Consider the following 20,511-nt stretch of genomic DNA (forward strand, 5'->3'; position numbering starts at 1 on the left):
GAATCTCCAGGTATCTGTTAGAAATTCATATTTCCAACCCTCTTTCCTTCACAGTAACATGTATTTTAATTATCCCTATAGGTGATGATTATGATCTGACTGCAGAGAAATACTGCTCAGAAAAATTGAACAATCTCTAGAAAACATTCTAAGATTTAGTTTGAGACTATAGAAAGAATCAGATTAGAGCCTGAAGTAGCTGCAAACATGCACAAGGGAAATACTTGGGAAGAAGGGAGGAAGAAGGAAAGGAGGAGGAAGGAAAGATGGAGCAAAAGAGCTGGGAGCTGCTGATAACGATTCAAGATTCAAGACTTCATAAAGGCTTAATTTCTCTAAGAAAAAACATTTAAAAAGAGAGACATACAGAATAGGATCTTGGATTGGTGAACAAGTTAATATACTTTTTTTAAATAGTTCCCACCCCCATTAGCAATCAAATATAAGGACAATAATTGGAAACAGAAAATCATATTTGCAGAAATGTTACTACTTTCAGTATGGTCTACGTAATAAAAAAATTAAGAAAATAAAAAAAATAAGACAATTCAAAGAAATAAAAATAAAGAATATAAGAAATGGCACTGAGAAATATAGCAGTGGACGTTAAGTTTCATTCAACATAATTATTGATGCGTAACAGAAGTATATGAAACTGGAAGAAAAATCTGTGATAAGCTCAAGCGGAGAGGGGGGAATGTGGGAAGCTTTTTGTATTATTTAACGGTAGGATATAAATATAAAATAAATTTAAACAATCATAGAAATACAAAAGTTACTCTTTTTAAAACATTTATGTGTAACCTGTGTAAACACAGTAACAGAATGTTTGACCTGCATACAACTAGAGGGAAAAAAATACTTCAAATAGTCCAATAGTGGGGATGAAATACTAACAAAATAAAAAGAAATAATGATAAATTGAAAAAAATAAGATTGCAGAAATAAATACAAAAGCATAATAATCATAAAAAATGAGAGGTAAGTTAAACCTCTTATCTTAAAGCAGATTTGCTAAGATTTGAGGGATTTACACCTACTCATGAAAATACTTGCATAAAACTCACTTAGGATGAAATAATAATTTTTAAAAAGTAAAGAAAATGGAAAATGTGTCTAGAAGGATTCTGGTTAAGCATTTTGGATTAAAATAAACTCCCTCTTAAACCTCAATGAAATGAGAATGAAGGGGAAAAAATATGCTTCTATCAACAAAGAAAAGGGAAGACAATAGAAGAAGTGTAATTTTGAGAAGCAGGAAAGCAAATAGATGAGTGGAGACTTTACATAGCTCATAAGACTTTTATTTCAGTTCAAAAGGATCATCCAGAAAAAAAAAAAAAAAGTTTATTCATGCTACAGATTCTGTAAAAATTTCGAGTATGAGAGCCAAAAATGCCTTTGGAGACTGGTTTGTAAATGAAGCAGAAAACAGGAAGATTTATTAAAGTTATATGAAAAGTTATTAGGCTTCAGATCCCCTTTCCAACTTAGTATCAATTGACTATACCTACAAACTGGCAGAAACATGAGGTTCATTATTTGGAGAACCAGGAAACCAGGGGTTATTAAGTGTGACAGTTTTGTGCTGTAAATAGTGATTAAATGAAAGTCAACATAAGATACAGACTTTCCCCTTCTATGTACCTCCTCCTGATTGTTTCGTCCCCAATTTGGTTCAAAATCATATCCTCCAGGCATAATGTTGGAAGATTTCTGTAAAGGGAAATGAATCAAAGAGAAATACTGAGAGTTAAGTGGCAATCATGTCCCGTCTCCCCCCCTCCCCCAGCCCGCCCCATGAACCAGCCCATCAGTGGAAAGGTCTCAGATTTCCCTTTAAAAAGCTAATATTGCTTAAAATAAATAAATAAATAAAAATAAAAATAAATAAATAAAAGCTAATATTGCTTAATTGTTAAATACGAATGGAAAATCAAAGAGTTCCACACATTAGAGAAAGGTGTTATCATGGAAGATACAAATCAAAACAAAGGGGAAAAAGCAGGTGCCTGTGTGGCTTAGTGGTTGAGCATCTACCTATGGCTTAGGTTGTGATCTTGCGATTCTGGAATTGAGTCCCGCATGAGGCTGCTCTCAGGGAGCCTGCTTCTCCCTCTGCCTATGTCTCTGTGTCTCTCATAAATAAATAAAATCTTTAGAAAATAAAAGGGAAAAAAGGAAAATGAAGAAATAAGGACAATGACAGGAATCAACGAAAGTAAAGCTGATTTATTTAAGATGTTGGCAACTTACATACTCAGGGAGGAAAAAAAGAGATCACGCATCCATGAAATAATAGGATACTCTTAAAGGAAGAAGTGTTCAGAGAACAAGAGTGTTATCTTTTAATCTTCTGCCTGGAGGATGTGGTTAGATAATTGAGCCAGATTAGGAAAGGAGTGGGAGGAAGAGGTAAGTGAAGAGGGAAGTTCTCTGCATTCTCTGTGTTGAAGGACTTTTACTTAATCACTGTTCACAGCACAACACTGTAGCTGCCTGTTTGCTGGGGTGCAATGGCTTTGCCTCTACATCCCAGTGCCTAGCACAATCCTATAATCACGATAAATAAAAACTTGCCACTTTCTTACTAAAAAGTCAAATAAATGACTAAATTTACTAATTTTTTAAAATTCTGGGCCATTTCTGGAGCTTAGTCTGGGACAGCTCCAGGTCTGCATTTTTCTCTTGATAAATGACTTATTGTTTCTCATAGTTTTTATTGAGTGCCAGACATGTGTCTTAAAATAAGACTGTCTGATGTAAATAATATTTTTGTATAAAAATACTGCAATTGTTAAGTGATTCATGGGAGATCAGTGGGGAGGATAAAAAGTATAAAAAGGTTGTCAGGAATTGATTGGATTTTGTGTTTCATTGTTGCTAGAGTTCACTTAGGTGAACTGGACTGGGATCCTCCACTGTTGGACTGCTAATACCTGTTGCTTACTATGAGGCCTGTAGTTCCAAAGAATTTAAAGAGGAATGAGTGGAAATTTTAGGGGAGATGGTCCTGAAATAAGAACCAGGTACTACACATAGGTCATTTCTAAAAACCCCTACATATTATGTGCCTGAAGCAAAAAAGGGGCAAGGGGCACAATAGTGGATGGGTTGCTTGTTTCTCAAAACATAGCGATTAAGAATTTGTCATTGACTATACTAAGAATGTTGACAAAACAATTATTTGATTTGATGTGTGTAAATCAGTAATAGTAGGTCCCATGTAATTGTAATCATTTAACATGTATCATGAATATTCATGTGGTTAATAGTGTTATATAAATGTATTTTTTTAATTAAAGATTTTATTTATTTGTGAGAGACACGGGGTGGGGGATAGAGAGAGAGAGAGAGAGAGAGGCAGACACAGGCAGAGGGACAAGCAGGCTCCATGCAGGGAGCCCAACTTGGGACTTGATCCCAGGTCTCCAGGATCACACCCCGGGCTGAAGGCGGCGCTAAACCACTGAGCCACCCAGGCTGCCCAAGAGTGTTATATACGATGAAACATTGTATGTATTATGTAATATTAATATTAAGTAAAATAAAATAAATTTATGGAAGAATGATACCAAGGCAATGATGAAACAGTATTCTAGATGTAACATATATACAAGTACTTGGTTTTATTATGATAATTAGTTTCTATCCTGATAACTTCTCAAAATGTCAGTATTTTCAAAGGATTTTAAATCTTATTTAAATCCCTGATCATTTAAATTTAATTTCAATAATAAAATTATTAAACTTAAGCTCTTTATTATTACCCATAATCTTTCTTATAACATGAAACAACCAAAGTATTTCAATTTTATTTGATACTTACTTTCACCATAGGAATATTTCACTAGATATGTTATTAAGTATCCATAAATCTTTAAATAAACTTATCTTTGTTTTGTATCTATAAGTAATTAACCAGTTATGCAACGATTCTTGCTGTAATAGGAACTAATTTAGTTTAACAAATTCGGCAATAGTTTATTCTGTACCCTGAGGGTTCATTTGAATTTATCAAATAGACTATGACAAAAACAAAAGAATAATACTTAAATTCAGCTGTGTAAAATAGATATATCAGCTAAGAACTGTCTTCAGCTATAACAAAATATACCCCACGAAAACCAAACCAAAACAAAATGAAACCAAAAAAAAAAAAAAAAAAAAAAAAAAAACTACCATTAAACTGGTAGTTATCAAACTTTTCTGTATGTTAGAATCATTTGAGGAGCTTTGAAAGTTCCCAATGCCCTGGCTGCATTCTATATAAATTAAATCAGTATCTCTTGAGATAGAACCCAGGCATCTCAAGTATTTAAAACTCTCCAGGTATTTCCAATTTGCAGTCAAGTTTAAGAGCCAGTGGCTTAAATAAGATAAAAGATAATTCTCTCTCGTGTAAAAAAACTAGTTTAGAGCTTATAAACAGCTTTACAGGGTCATCAGGGACTCAGACTCCTATTTTTCCACAGTTCCATCTTCAGAGTCTACTCGTTATAAGAGATATCTAATAAATCTCTGGCCATACAGCTTTATCAGGCAGGCAACAGAGAAAATAGTAGGGAAAAAAACTTTGCACCCCTTCTCCTTATAGCCTTCCCAAAGTCCCATCTAATGCTTACACTTTCATGTAGGTGAACAGAAGTCACACATATGAACATAATGCCCAGTTTTCTCCTACAAAAGATGGATGCTGGAGTCAAAAAAGCAATCTTTCACATCATGCTTAAAACACCACCAAATTGTTTACATCTGCCTCCCACATTGAAAATATAAAAATATTATAATTTAAAAATCTAGTCAAAGGTCCTGTATCCTATCGATGTTGAATCAGACTACAATAAAAATTAAAAGCTAGCAAGTTAATGTTTATGCCTCCCAATCTGATTCCTTGGTAGGGATCTACCAAAGTAGATGTCCTCATTGAGAATAATAAAGAACAAGAGGGAAGAATGTTTTGGTTTAATGTTATAATGTAGATGCTTCCAAAATATGCAGAATGTGGATTGGAATGTTATGATGGCACAACGATGAATAAAAGGGGAAAGATAAATATTATGATGTATATTGCCCAAAAGGAACAATCAATGGAAAAATGTTTTTAAATAATATTATAATTATACACACACACGAGTGTTCAGTTTTTCAAAAATAGTTTGTGCTATAAAAATATTAGAATAGAGGGCAGCCCGGGGGGGCTCAGTGGTTTAGCGCCACCTTCAGTCCAGGGTAAATAAAATCTTAAAAAAAAAATATTGGAATAGAATGGTGTGAAGACAGATGTGAAGACATGTATGTTGCTGAAATATATACCAACACTTGGCCAAAAGAGCCAAAAATGCATAATTTAAAATTCTCAGTTCTTTTTTTTAAGATTTTCTTTATTTACTCATGAGAGAAAGAGAGAGAGAGGCAGAGACACAGGCAGAGGGAGAAGCAGCCTCCATGCAGGGAGCCCTACGTGGGACTCGATTCCAGGTCTCCAGGATCTAAACCGCTGAGCCACCCAGGCTGCCCAATATTCTCAGTTCTAAAAGAAGAGTTCTTTAAAAAAAAAAAAAAGAAAAAAAAAAAAGGTAAGTGATGGTACCATACTTGAAATTAATATATAGCTCTTCAATTTTAAGTCAAATGGAACCTAATGTCAGGACTGAAGAGGCTGAGATTTTACCAAACAAATTAGCCTGCCATCATCTTACTAATGCTGGAGAAGACTCTGGAGTCTGAGATGAAGAATGACTTATTATCACAGCAAAAACAATAGCCAGAATATCAGCATTTTTATGCCACTTCCCTGAGCCCCATTCCCATAATGTAATGTAAAGAGGGCCAAGTGACACCTGCACACATGGTGGGTTGCATTAATGGTGATGATCCCTAGGCTTCATGAACCCAAATATTTTATAATGGTCAATAAGTATACTCGCCCTTTTCCAGGAGGGAGACTCTCTATTTTACAAACTGTAAACAAACTTTCACTTTGTTCCAGAGGGTGGCACTGTCCATATCTTTCAAGACCATTTGCTATACAAATATCCTTGAAAAGATAGCCCCCCCCCCAAAAAAAAAAAAAGATAGCCTAAAACAAGTGGCAATCAGTGTCTCGCCATATTCTTTTCAATGAATGATGCCCAGTGCCCAATGCCAAATGTTTGATAATATTTTTCTCTGTCCTTTCTATATTCGTACATTTACTCATGTTGAAATGTTGGGGTGCCAAATATTTTGTGTTTATAACCATCATTGATATCACCTGTCTACATCTTAAGGCCTTTGCATACTAAGTACTTTTTAAATCTCGTTTTCTCCCATTTCTACTACCATTGCATTGATCTTCATTCCTTCAGTGTTCTCTTGTACCTGGGCACTAACCACCTAACTAGTGAAACATGTACCCACACTGAAGCAGCACAATCTTTTTCATAAGGCAAGTCTGGTCATTCATATCATCTACCCCATTAGTCTTAGAAAAAAATTAAAGCTATTAACTGGCTAACAAGCCATGCAATTATTATTCTTGTATTCTTTTTCCAACCTAATCTCACAGAAAACTCTTCTTGTTCTTGATACTACTTCCACACTGGCCTCCTTCGGGTTCTTATTTTTCTCACACACCCACTTGCCAGACAGCCACAGGATTCGATGTTTCTTACTCACCTGATTAACTTGTCCATAGTTTAGTTCAAGAATCACATCCTTAACGAGTCTTCCTTAAACTCTCTAGGTGTTAAATGCCCTAATTATGAGACCTTAAAGTCATAGGTATTTTTCCTTTATAAATACCTTAAACACTCACCATTTAACTTTTGTTTGTGTGATCATTTTATTAATTTCTGCTTCCCCCAATAGATTATAAGTGATTTGAGAATCAGGATAATATCTGTTTCTGGCCCATCATTATCTGTGACACCTCACTGAATGCCCTGGTATCAGTATATAATCAACAACTGTGTAAAAATAACTTAATTGCTGAACTTACCACTGTATGGATTATGATAAGAAAAAAAGGAAAAGTTCATTTTAATAATGGCTGGTTACTGGGTAAGTAATATTATAATCATGTAATTGAGCTTGATGCAGCAATTATAGTATACAGAAATACATATTCTATAAAGAATGTTCTTAATATACTATTAAATAAGTAGACTGAAAAGAATATTGCAAATAATATAATTCTACTTAAATGTACAAATGTAAAAGTATATGAAAGTAAATACACCAAATCTTTTGAATGACTGGATTTCATTTCTTTTTTTTTTCCTAGCTAAATAGCATTTTCTGTTTCTTTCATACATTTTATACGATTTAAAAAAAGTACACATGAAATTGAAAGTTTTAAAAATTTGTTAACATATAGGTAAGCTTTATATATAACACACCTACAATAGTCATTTCAGAAAATGCTGTGTGCTATTTGCAGTCCAATTGAATGATTTTAAAGAAATAAATTGGATGTATAAAACCATCCTATGGAGACTAGAAACACATATATTAAGCTTACAGTATCATCATAATGACATGAAAGGCCATATAAAATTGAATCATGTTGGAGATTTGAAAATATAATTCTTGTACTTCCCAACTTTTATTATAAACGTAAATAGATGGTATTTCCCTCTCCTTACATAAGGATCCACAGTTATAATCAATATCCTCTAATAGAGCTGAATTTTCTCTTACATTACAAATTGCAATTGACATTATAGAACAATAATGGCTTTTATGCATTATATACTGAAGCATGTTTTAAATGGATCCCCAATGGCTTAAGGGAATTATCAGTTGTTCTCTAAATATATACCTGAATTTTAGAAGGTGACTTTATTGATGCATAAAAGGACATTTCAGATAGTGACTTTGATTTTTACACTATGCTGAAGAAGTATTTTTGAGAGGTAACCATCAGAGTTGAGTTGGACCATTTCTGGATGTAGGTAAAAGGGTACACTGAAAAAGAATGTTTACCATAGAAAAATCTGAAACAGAAGCTAAAAATTGGAAAATTAATAAATTTTGTTCTTAGTACAAACAAATAGAGCTATCAATAGAATTATACTGAATTTTACATTGGGGAACTAATTTCAGTCAACATATCCATAGTGACTGTAAATGTGTAAAGACTGGCCTAGTTAGGAATTCTAGAGACAAATTATAAATAATAGGATGAATTTATGAATGGCCTCAATGTTTTCCTTGTTTCTATAGTTTACTAGTTAGCAAAATAAATTTTAAGCTTAATTATTTGCAAATAATGTTTACTTGTTTGAGAAATAGTGATAAAAAAAAAAGTGTATTGACAGGAATTCTGTTAAAGGCAGGAGTCTAAATGCTTGCCTCTATTAAATCCCCTCCTTGGAATTAACCCTAAGTAAGCATAGAGGAGACTGAATAGATAGAAAAGAAATATGGAAGCCCAAAGCTAGGGAAATTTTTTTTTAAGACTTTATTTATTTATTCATGAGAGACACAGAGAGAGGCAAAGATATAGGCAGAAGGAGAAGCAGGCTCCCCACAGGGAGCCTGATGAGTGATCTAGTCCCAGATCCTGGGATCAAACCCTGAGCTAAAGGCAGACACTCAACCACTGAGCCATCCAGGTGTCCCATTAGAGAATGTTTTAAATGCATATTACAAATGTTGATATATTTCTTCCATGTATAGAATACACTTATAAATTAAAAACAGGGGATCCCTGGGTGGCTCAGCGGTTTAGCGCCTGCCTTTGGCCCAGGGCGTGATCCCCGGGATCGAGTCCCACATCAGGCTCCCTGCGTGGAGCCTGCTTCTCCCTCTGCCTGTGTCTACCCCTCCCTCTCTGTGTCCTTCATGAATAAATAAATAAAATCTTTTAAAAATAATAAAAAATAAATTAAAAACAATGCAAGCATTCATTTGGAAATCTAGGCCAAGAGAATTCTGGCCATTTCTATTTTACCCTCTCATTTAGGGAAGTGGAATCTAGAAACTTCAGCAAGACAAGGAAAAGATGAGAATCACTCCCAGTTAGTACACTTTTTCAAGTACCATATAAAGAAAAGGGAAACTTAAAACCACTTTGGGTGGTTTTCTCTAACACTGGTTATCAAAAGGGAAATAGTGACCTACAAACAAATAGGTTAGGGAATTTCTCTATTATGGATGATAAAGGAGAGTTGAAGTGTGGAAGTTTGACAGGCTCTGAGAAAGAGGAGCTCAATCTACCAACAGATATTTTCCTTACTAAGAAGTAAAAAAGGAAAAAAAAAAAAAAAGAAGTAAAAAAGGTAGACAATTACAAATGGATTCTCCAAACAAAAACTCACAGGAAGTAGTACTCTCCTTTTTATTTCACTCAGGAGTAACAGAAAGTTTTCAAAAGGTGTGACAGAGCACCTCTTAGAACCAAAGAGGACAAAACTATATAAATTAGGATTAAACACTATGTACCTGGAGTGGAGATATAATGAGTGGTACTATGGCTAAAGAACACTCACTACTAGGGCATAGAAAAAATGGGCGGGCATCAAGTTCTAAATCTGGTACTGCCCAGAATCTTAGTTTCTTTTCTAGGACCTCTTGATAGATAATGCTATAATAGAAATATTTACTATCCAGACATCACTCTTAAGGAAGTTATGTGAATAAGTGGAATGGAACTCAAGACAAAACTACCCATGCTACTTTTTTAACAGCTTAATGGAAGTTTATACAAGGCACTGAACATATTTAAAGTATACAACATGATGAGTATTGACCTATGTATATATTTGTGAAACCATTACCACAATCAAGTTAGTAAATATATCTCTCTTCTCCCAAAATTTTCTTCTATCCCTTTGTGTTTTTGTTTTGTTTTAAAGATTTTATTTATTTATTCATGAGAGACACACTCAGAGAGAGAGGCAGAGATACAGGCAGAGGGATAAGCAGGCTCCACGCAAGGAGCCCGATGCAGGACTCGATCCGGGGACCCCTGGATTACGCCCTGGGCCGAAGGCAGGTGCTCAACCGCTAAGCCACTCAGGCATCTCTTTGTTTTGTTTTATTGTGGTAGAATACTTAACATGAAATTTACCGTTTTATCTTTAAGTGCACAATACAGATTGTCAATTATTGACACATGTTGAACAGCAGATGTTTAGAACTTATTTTTCATAGCTGAAATTGTGTGTCTATTGAATAAAAACTCACTCAACCACTGGCAACCACCATTTACTCTCTGCTTCTATGAGTTTGACTATTTCAGATACCTTACATAAGTGGAGTCATGCAAAAAAAAAAAAAGTGGAGTCATGCATAATTTGTCCTTTTTATGGCTGCCTTATTACTCTTGGTATAATGTGTTACAGGTTCCATGTTGTCACATATGGCAGGATTTCCTTCTATTTTAAGGGTATATGATATTCCACTGAATGTATTTACTACATTTTCTTTATCCACTCATCTGTCAATAGACCTTTAGTTTGTTTCTATCTCTTGACTATTGTAAATAATAATCAGGAAAGTGCAGATAACTCTTCAAGCTCCTGATTTCAATTATTTTGAATATACACACAGAAATAGATCACACAGTAGTACTCTTAGTTTTTTGAGGAATTTCCATACTGTTTTATATAGTGGCTGCACCATTTTGTATTCCCACCAACAGTGCACAAGGATTCCAATTTCTTCACACTTTCGCCAGTACTTGTTATCTTTCATTATTTTGTGTCTTTTTAAAATACCCTTCCTAACAGACATGAGATAGTTTCTTATTGTGGTTTTAGTTTACATTTCCCTGATAATTCATGATACTGCATATATTTTTATATACCTGGAACCTGAGGGCCCTTTATACATCTTTGAAGAATTGTCTACTCAACTTCTTTTCCCATTAAGCAAATGCCAGCCCTGACTAAAGGATGAGATGCCAAAAATGGGACAATAAAGTGGGCATATATGGCAAAAATTCTGTGCTCCCCCCAACTCATTTCCTCACCTTTGATTAAGACAAAACGCTCCTTGGTGAAAAAAGTGTAGGTACATTAAAAAAAATCCAATGCTCATATGATTTTACTACTGCTCAAGTTTATAAAATAAGAATTGAACTTAAGAACTACCATATGATCAGCAATTCCACCTCTGGGTTTATATTCAAAGGAAACAAAATCACTATCCCAAAGAGATACCTGCATCTCTATGTTCACTGCAGCATTATTTACAATAACCAAGACATTACATGGAAACAACCAAAGTGTCCATCGATGGATGAATGGAAAATGAAATGTGATATCATTTTACTCAGCCATAGAATAGAAGGAAATCCTGCCACATACAATACCATGGATGATTCTCAAAGGCAATATTATGCTAAGTGAAGTCAGACAAAGACAAATATTGTATGATCTCACTTATATGTTGAATCTAAAGAAACCAAACTCATAGAAACAGAGATCAGAATGGTGGTTACCAGAGGTGGGGTGGGGAGTGGGGAAATTGGAGAAGGGTGGTCAAAAGGCACAAATGTCCAGTTATAAGACAAATAAATTTGGAGGATATAATGGATGGCATGATGACTATAGTTAACAACATTACAGTGCATATTCAGAAGTTGCTAAAGGAGTAAATCTTGAATGTTCTTATCACAAGGAAAAGAAATGTATAACTATTATGAGGTGATTAATGTTAACTAAGCCTATTGTGGTAATCATTTTACAATATATTCATATATCAAATCACGTTATATACCTTAAACTTACACAGTGTTGTATGTCAATTACATGTCAATAAACCTGGAAAAAATAACAAAAATAATAATAAAGAACTGAGCCTTAAGTACTCTGGGATTTCTAGTGTCTAAAGTGTCAATCAGAAAGAAAAGCAATATTTTCTGGAGAAACATCTCTTCTTTGCAGGCCTCAAAGGATTATCAGAGCTAAGTTGCAGGAAAAAGAAGAAGTTAACAAAGTCACCATGATATGACAAAGAAAAATAAAAGACAATAGAATAATGTATCTGAGAATTAACTCCTAGAATTATGAGATTTAAAAATATCAAAATATATACCTAGTATGTGTCAAAAAATAAAAATTGTACTTAAAATATTAGTTCAGTGCAAGAGAATTTAAGAAAGAAAAAAGTACTAGAAATTATTTTCATATATATAATTGAAATTAAGACTCAATGTAAAGTTTATCTCTTAATAACAGACTAGTCTGAGCTAAGAGAATTAGAAATCTGCAAGACATAACTGAGAAAATTATCTAGAAAACAAAAAAAAAGGACAAAAGATGAAAAATTATAAGAAGACATCAAGAGACATAAGATAAAGTGAATGGACCTAGCAAAAGTCTAATCAAAGTATTAAAATGAAGGAGACAATTGAACAGAGGAAATAGCCACATAAATAATGGTGAAAATTTTCCAAAAGAACTAAAAGATCAATCCACAAATTTAGAAAACCCAATTAACTATCAGGAAGATAAATAAAAATAAATATATACATCTATATATATATCATAGTGAAACTATAGAACACTTAAACTAAAAATCTTAGATGAAATTAGAGAAAAGAGATTAAAAAACTTCTAAAGAGAGAGATAATTAGATTGACAACTGACTTCTAAACAGCACAATGGAAGCAAGCAGCATTAGCAAAAGAGAAAAAAATGGAATTATAAGAAATAACTAATTAGTTAAAAAGAAAGCAAATAAATCTCCCATAAAATCTAAAAAAAAAGTCACACTGCACTGCATAAAAATTAAATAGGAAGTGTGTATCTTTGAACAAGAGACATATAAAAATCATAAAGATACAGGAAGTATGAAAATGAAAAGCTAGAAAATGATATAAGAAATTTTTAACTAAAAGAAAACATATAGCTAAAGTAATATCAGACACTATACACTTTAAGCAAAATGGATTACTAAAGAAAATAAAGTCACTTGTGAGTAAAGGACAACAAATTTGTGTCTCTTTCTCTAAAGACACATTTGACCTTGAAGTAACTTGCCATCTCTCTTCACCTGGAAACCTGATAAAAGTTGACTGTCAGCTGTATTGCCAGGCAAGATTGCTTATGGTAAAAACAACTGCTGATTGGTAAATTGTATTTGACCTAGAGGTATGGATGCACTCTAAATGCTTAATAGGAAGCCATAGCTTTAGAATTCCTTAAGGATAGTGATCTTCATACAGATCATATTTCTAATGGGTATGGATTATGGATATGTACTTGGATTATGGATAAACTTGGAGTATGGATAATCTTGGATTATGTACCTAGATACATGATGAGATATATTGGCTGTATATTGGCTCTGAGCCAAAATGAACCCTAAACCCATTGATGTGACCCTAAACGCTTGTACCTGAGAGCTAACACCTAGAGATCAAAGGGAATAGTTCCTAAACAACTGTGTAAACTATTGCAAAGAATAATGCAAAAGCCACTTCCCCTAAAGAGGATGCTGCATTATTGGCAAGCTGTGTTTCCTGTCTCTCTGAGTAAATCAGTGCCATGTGTGGCCTATTCTGGTGCTGTGAATCTGAATACGTAATTGTCCTTAAAATACCCCTCAATACATACTGATAAAACATTCAGTATTTTATTGATGCTTCAATGCATAATAATAAAACAGTAAATTCCTCAGAGAGATATAACAATTCTAAACTATAAAATTCTAAATTATTATTCACCAAATGTAATAGCCTCAGCCTCAAAATATATAAAGTTAAAATTGTTACATGTATAAAGAGAAATAGATAAATCCACAAGTATTGTGGACTATATTAGTATAGTTGTCTCAATAGCAAGATATTAAGCAAACAAAAAATTCATTAAGAATAAGGAAAAAATGAGGCAGGGTGGCAGGGACTCAGTGGTTGAGCATCTGCCTTTGGCTTAGGTCATGATCCCTGGGTCCTGGGATCCAGTCCCTCATCAGGCTTCCTGTGGGGAGCATATCTACAGAACATAGTACCTAATAGCTACAGAGAATATATTATTTTCCAGAACACACAGAAGATTTACTAAAACTGGTCATGTACTTGGCAATAAAGTATATCTCAATAATTTTCGTCAGTCTAATATCATTATACCACCCTCTCAGACAAAATAATTGGAAGTTTAAAATAACAATTATAAACAGAGTATTTGTAAATGTTTTGAAACTAAGAAATATACTATCAAGGGACACCTGAGTGGCTCAGTCTGTTAAGCGCCTGCCTTCAGCTTAGGTCATAAACCCAAGGTACTGGGATCCAGCCCTATTTTGGGCTTCCTGCTCAGAGGGGAGTCTGCTTCTCTTTCTTCCTCTGCCCCTCCCCCTACTTATACGCTCACACTTTCTCTCACTCTCTCTCTCTCAAATAAATAAATAAAATCTTTAAAAAAAATAAGTATACTATCAAATAACTGGTAGTCAAGTAAGGAAAAGGGAAATTAGAAAATATTAAAACAATGAAAATTAATATATTACATTAAAATATATGGACTCTAGAAGTATTTAGTTGGACATTTGTGACCTCATATGCTTATATAAAAAGAAACATTGAAAATGAATGATATAAACATCTACTTGAATAAGTTATTAAATATATATAATAAAATGAGGGTAGAAGAATGGAAATTTTGAAAATAAGTGCCGAAGTTAATGCATTAGAAGACAAACCTACAATAGAGGTCAACAATGGGTTAGAATTCACTAAATGCTAAGACAAGACCAACATCTCAGTAGATTAACACAATAAAGGTTTATGTGTTGTTCATGTTCAGTGAAAGTAATGGGAGTTGGGGAGTAAAGGGGACAGGGAACTCTGGTCGTTGCAGTCACTCCTTGTCATTCTTTGTATTATGTTTGACAGTTCACCAGGGCCTCTAACTCCACTAATTAGTTATTTGTACCCTGTTATCAGAAAACTGATGAAAGCAAGAGATCATGGAGGATTACAAAGAAGGTTGGGTATTTATTATTTATTTATTTATTTATTCATTCATTCATTAGAGACATAGAGAAAGGTAGAGACATAGCAGAGGGAGAAGCAGGCTCCCTGCAAGGAGCCTGATGTGGGATTTAAACCTGGGACCCTGGGATCATGCCGAGCCGAAGGCAGACACTCAACCGCTGAGCTACCCAGGTATCCCAAAGGCTAGTTTTTCAAAGCTTGGTCTGGGAATGGTCTATATCATTTCTGCACAACTAGCATTTCTACCTATATTATAGTGGCTAAAACTTAAGATATAACTTCATGTATTAGGGGTCCTGACAAATATAGTCTAGCTGTATTTTCTAGAGTAACTAAAAAAAAAAAAAGGAGGCAACAAAATACTACAGAATCTGACAGAATTGGTTCTTTAAAAGATCAATAAAATTGATAAGCTTCTACCAATATTAATCAAGAAAAAGGAAGGGTGCCTGGGTGGCTCAGTCAGTTGAGCATACAATTCTTGGTTTCAGCTCAGGTCATGATCTCAGGGTCCTGAGCTCCAGGTTGGGTTCTGCCCTCAACATGAAGTCTGCTTGAGATTATTTTCCCTTTCCCTCTTCCTCTGCTCATCACCCTCACTCACACTCTCTTTTTCTCTGAAGTAAGTAAGTAAGTAAATAAATAAATAAATAAAATCTAAATAAAAGAAAAAAGAGAGAAGGCACAAATAAAATGAATTAGAATTAAAGAGGTATACATAAGTATAGTCAGTACAAACAAGGAAATAAAATGAAGATATTATAAATAAAGACCAATAGATGTGAAAATTGAGGTGAAATGAACATATTTCTGTCAAGTTTAATTTACTAAAACTGACTCAAAAATGACTAAAAAACTAGTCCTAAAACTATTAAATATTCAGTCAATAAGCAAAGATATCTTCATATATGATAGCCTTGATGAGAAATAATTCCCTGTGGGTTTCTCATTTCTCTGTATGTCTTGTAAACAAAGGCACCAACTGGGTTTATGGGCTGTTTTTGTTTTTTTGAAAATGTTTGTAGAGCAAACATCCTTGGGAGAAGTAGATTCTCCCTTCAGAACAAAAGAATATTTACTTATTCTGCAATATGATAAAGACCATGTCTCCCTCTTTGGTGAAGGTAAGTAAGGCAAGCAAACTACACATTACAAGAGATTTAGGTTCCCTAAACCTGTAATGCAACCCAATTAACTGTTCAGAAATTGAGGCTTCGGGAACTGGTGCGAATGCAGATGCTCTGACCACTACTATTGTTGTAAGCAATAAAGTCCTTTGTCTCTAACCCATGTGTTTCATGTCCTCTCAGCCTCCATGCAACTGTGACAGACTAACTAAACTTGCTGGCTTGCAAACAAGATAAAATCCCAGATCCTTCACATCCCTTCTATGCCATGGACAGTTTCACAGGTGATTATCTCCAAATATTCAAAGATGAAATAATTCCAATGGTACATAAAACACTCTTGAAGCTATCAAATATTTAAACTCAGTAGTCAAAATTCTTTCTTTGAAGAAAACTTGGCATCTGAGTAATTTGCTGATTTCAACTAAACATTCAAGAGTCATTTTAACTCAAATTGAAATTTACTGGGTTTTTTTTCCTCAAAAGCATACTCAAACATTTCTAGGTAAAGAAAGAGAGAGAACACTTCATTCTAAGTAAAATGGACACATTGTCTTGCTATTAAAATTCCCCTTCAACAAAGATTTTTCCAGCAACTGTGAGGGCTGTCAGCAGGCAGCCTCCATCTCTTAAGCCCTTTAGGGCTTGCCTCAGACACAGACAGCTGCCTAATCTTTTCTCAGTCCCCCCTTTTCCCTCCTTTCCATAAATGTTGATCCTTTGTAAATATCTTACACACCAAACTCTGTCAGCATCTGCTTCTGGAAGACAAAACCTGAGATACCAAAATGGGAAAATTTTGCTAATAAGCATTGATGTAACAAACCTAAAGAAAAATATCAGCAAATAATAATCTGCAGTATATTAAAAAGATAATAAAACATGACTAATCTGAGTTTTTCCAATGAGTGAAAATCACATTTAACATTAGAAGATTCAATAATGAATTCCACCATATTATTAGATTAAAGGAGAATACAATATAATTACCTCAAAAGACATAGAAAATATAATTAATAAAATTTAATAACCGTTAATGTTCAAGAATACCTTAGTTAACTGTTAACAGAAAGGCATTTCTTTAATTGGACAAAAGGTTCCTAAAAATCTTACAATAAGCATTGTGTTTATGAAAAGTGAAAGCTTTCCCTTTGAATTAGTAAACAAATTAAGGATTGCTACTAGCAGCGCTTTTAATCAACATGATGCTTGAGGTTCTAATAAGAAAAAAACAAAGTTATAATTATTTAAAGAGAAGGAACAAAATGTTTATCATTTATAAATGATATGATTACATATTTTGAATATCTAAACTCTCGTATAAATTATTTTATTGATAAGAATCTGGGGGACACCTGGGTGGCTCAGCGGTTAAGCTTCTGACTTTGGCTCCTGGACTCCCGGAATCAAATCCTGCATCAGGTTCCCTGCATGGAGCCTGCTTCTCCCTCTGCCTGTGTCTTTGCCTCTCTCTCTCTATGTCTCTCATGAATAAACAAATAAAATCTTTAAAAAAAATAATTTAGGGGGCTGTTGGATATGAAAATCAATGTATAAGTATTAATGACATTTCTATTTTTCAAAACAGACAAATTAAAAATTTGACCATTTAAAAGCATCAAAATAAAGTGTGCAAAAGTATATTGAACAAACTACCTACAAAATCATAAAACAATTTAAGATATTTAAGATCTAAATGAATTTAGTAAACATGCTGATTCTTTCCAAATTGATGTACAGATTCAATGCAATCTCCATGTAAACTTATTTCAATGTAAACATATCTTTGTAGAACTTGAAGAGCTGATCCTAATATTTTTAAGCACAGAGGTTCAAAGATAGCCAAGACTCTGAACAACAGCAAAGTGCCACACTGGTTTCAAGATATTTTTTCACAACTTAGAGTAATTTGGACACTTACACTAATAGTGTTGGTATGAGGGTGGGAAAATAAACAGAAAAGATTAGATGGGTCAAAAACTGACATATGCATGAACATTTATGTAAGACATAGATGGTATTGCTGATCAGTGGAGAACCATGAAATAGTTTCTTTAAATGTTTGCTATACAGGGTGAGTCCCATCTGGGTCATCACTTCTGATTAACAAAGTTTGGGACAAATTTCACAATATCATATGTTATGGCTTAATTTCCACTGGCACAAGCAGAAATTAACATATACAAGGATCAAAAAAAGAATAGAAGACACTATTGTTTTGATTTTCCTGTACCTAGGCCAGAGTACTGCTAAATCCACACAAAAAAAAGTCCATACGCTACTCAGAAGACACAGTCCCTGTATATATAAATTGTTATGGGTGAAATATAAAAAGCAGACTTTTCAGTTGGCTAAATAGGGTGTTATGCCAGTCTATCTGTCTAAGATTTTCACAATTTTTACTCATTTTGTCTTGGAAATCCGTGTTTTAGAAACCAATGGAAATTGCATTTCCCTGCTGGAAGGACATATTATTGGGTCTATTGGAAAGTGAACTGAGGTCCAATCTCAAACCCTGAGACCATAAGCAACACACAAACTTTATATAGCACTCACATCTATAATATGCAAGGTATTCCTACAAACCAGTAAAATATGAAAAAAACTTGAATAGATGTTTCATAAGAGTTACTGTAAGTGGCTAACATATAATAATTGCTCAACTTCATTAACAATCAAAGAAATACCAATTTTAATGGGCATATTTAAATATATCAGAATAATATATGTTAAAAGGCTTGATAATGATACTGTATATTGATGAAGATATAAAACAACAGGAACTTTGCAGGGCAAATTGCCCCTGCTTTTAACCATGGTTTGATATTATCTGGTACAGTAATCTTTTGTATATGCTAGAACACAGCATTCTATTCTTTGATCCAGACATACTCTGTGCACAGCTAGATCAGAAAACATACATGAGAATGTAGATAATAGCATTCTCAACAATAGTCAAAAAGTGGAAACATTCTAAATGTCTCTTAACAGTAGAATTGTATAAAAATCATGGTATTTTCTTGTAATAGAATAATCTACATTTATCAATATGCATAAATCTCAATACCATAATTTTTAGTGAAGGAAGGAAGTCAAATAATTGAATTATACATACAGCATAACCGTTTATGTATCACTAAACTACATAATTTTAATGTTATCTAAAGGGTCATACCACATAAACTATAAAGAAAAGCAAGAAAACAATTATCACATAAGTCAGAACAGTGGTTACCTCTAGAAGGAGGGAAAGTCTGCCATTAGAGAAGGTGTTGACATGAAGGGAGGTTTTAAGGAACAGGTTATATTCTCTTTCCAATTGTGGTGGTTATAACAGGGATGTTTCATTTCAAATTATTATTTTTTTAAAATTTTTATTTATTTATTATAGTCACAGAGAGAGAGAGAGAGAGAGAGGCAGAGACATAGGCAGAGGGAGAAGCAGGCTCCATGCACCAGGAGCCTGACGTGGGATTTGATCCTGAGTCTCCAGGATCGCGCCCTGGGCCAAAGGCAGGTGCTAAACCGCTGCGCCACCCAGGGATCCCTCAAATTATTCTTTAATCTAGAATTATACTTTTATAAATTTATCTGTGTGTATGGTATTTTCACCATAAAAATATGGTGTTTGCAATATAATCAAAATATATATCAACTTATACATATATATCAGTATATAGAATCAAAAATCAAAAATACTTGAAAATAAATCTAACAAAGGAGGTGCAAAAATTTTGTGGAAAAAATCCAAAATTTATGTGGGCTGAAATTAAAGATGCTATGAGTAAATGGAAATACTCTGTTTCTGTAAATAAAGGACTCAACTTTGTAAAGATGTACAGTTAATCTGTAATCTACTCAAATCAAAAGCATCTTATTGCATGAATGTGAAGCTGATTATAAAATTCACAGTTAACTGCAAAGATTCAATGATAGCCAACATATATTTTTAAAAGGAGGAAATAACAGTAACTGTACCACTAGATATCAAGGTTTATATGAAACCAAATAGGGAGTCCAGAAACAAATTCATGCATAACTGGACATTTGATTTATTCTATTATAGATTAATGGAGGAAAGGTTGACTTTTCAATTAATAGAGCTCGGTTATTTATTATTCCTCAAGGGAACAAAAAGAATTCTTTATATTATAACAGTTACAAAAATCAGCCCAGGTGAATCAAAGAATTAAAAGTGAAAGACCAAAATATGAAACTTTTAGGGACTCCTGGGTGGCTCAGGGCTAGTCCCACATTGGGCTCCCTGCATGAAGCCTGCTTCTCCCTCTGCCTATGTCTCTGCCTCTCTCTCTTTGTGTCTCTCATGAATAAAAAAATAAATCTTTAATATATATATATATATTAGGATCATAATTACTTTTTAAAAAGATGTATTTATTATAGAGAGAGAGAAGGAGAGAGCCTGTGCAAAGGGGGAGGGGCAGAGGGTGAGGG

General features: G+C 33.8%; 1 long non-coding RNA gene across 1 annotated transcript in view; it reads right to left on the bottom strand.

The window, feature by feature from the left end:
* Nucleotides 1-5,426: 5,426 nt before the first annotated feature.
* LOC125755552 (uncharacterized) overlaps nucleotides 5,427-20,511 on the bottom strand; it is a 38,246-nt gene continuing 23,161 nt past the window's right edge. Inside the window, exon 3 of the long non-coding RNA XR_007412289.1 lies at nucleotides 5,427-5,547. This is a non-coding gene — a long non-coding RNA (uncharacterized LOC125755552). The remainder of the gene's footprint in view (nucleotides 5,548-20,511) is intronic.

Source organism: Canis lupus, chromosome 8 (genome assembly GCF_003254725.2).
Source record: "Canis lupus dingo isolate Sandy chromosome 8, ASM325472v2, whole genome shotgun sequence".
Classification (NCBI taxonomy): domain Eukaryota; kingdom Metazoa; phylum Chordata; class Mammalia; order Carnivora; family Canidae; genus Canis; species Canis lupus.